We start from the raw sequence: 1,069 nt of genomic DNA on the forward strand, positions 1-1,069 counted from the left end.
TTTTATAATTTGGAATCACTCTTTTGCTTTTGACAATTGTTTTTAAAACAAAATTTACTTTGGTTCTGGTAATGACAGCGTTATTTTTACTAGAATGGTCTTTTCACAGATAATCACAAACTCTATATATGATGCAAAAATTATTGTTCAAAGGGTCTGCAGAGAGAGCACACACAGGTGAGAGATAGAGGAATTCAGCATGTGATTAAAGGGTTGCACACGTGATTGCATTGCAATGTCATCACAAGAATGATATAAAGGAACTTATCATGGCTGAAAACATGGTTAAGAAAAATAAATTTATTATAATGTACTTGCAAATTGCTCATAATTTTCAGACTGTTTCAAAATAAAAATATGAAAAATGAAATAAAAATAAAAAGATACAGTTTGAAAATGAATTGATGACAGCAGATTTACTATGCATAATAAGCATACAAAAGCTGGTGCATGTGTATTAAGATGAGGCAAATTAGATAAAACAGATTGTCAGTAACAGAGATGTGCAAGTGGCTGATGCAAAGGTACAGATCTAATTTTCCCTTGACAAGAGAACTTTTGGAAAGTGGTTTTAAAAATGAATTGCTACATTTAGTGTATAAATTAGTGTAGTATACAAATCCAGACAGTGGCATGAAACTAAAGAGCATAAAATCATCTTGTTGTAACAATTAGGCCCTACTGGTAAATAAATAAGATCAGATTTTCTGTTTTCTGTGAAACAATGGAAACATTAAATAAATATCCCCATCTGACATGACCCACAGTATTATAAAAACAATTTTAACTTAAAAAAATCTACACAGAAATTTCTATAAGTTAAATCAGAAGAGAACCTTTATCTGGCACAATTCTATATACACAGCAAAATATTTTGCAGCGAAATAACAAATGGAGTTTTTCTAAGTCAAGTTGAAACGTAGAGTAATTTTTATAATATTAGACAAGGAATGTACATGTAAACTCTGCTTAAAATCTGATTGCAGTGATTGAAATGGTAATACTCTATCTAGTCTTCTTAGTGATCGAATATTTGAAAATAGAATACATCATTGAAGCGTGGCATTTT

Source organism: Propithecus coquereli, unplaced genomic scaffold, assembly GCF_000956105.1.
Source record: "Propithecus coquereli isolate 6110/MARCELLA unplaced genomic scaffold, Pcoq_1.0 Scaffold183, whole genome shotgun sequence".
Lineage (NCBI taxonomy): Eukaryota > Metazoa > Chordata > Mammalia > Primates > Indriidae > Propithecus > Propithecus coquereli.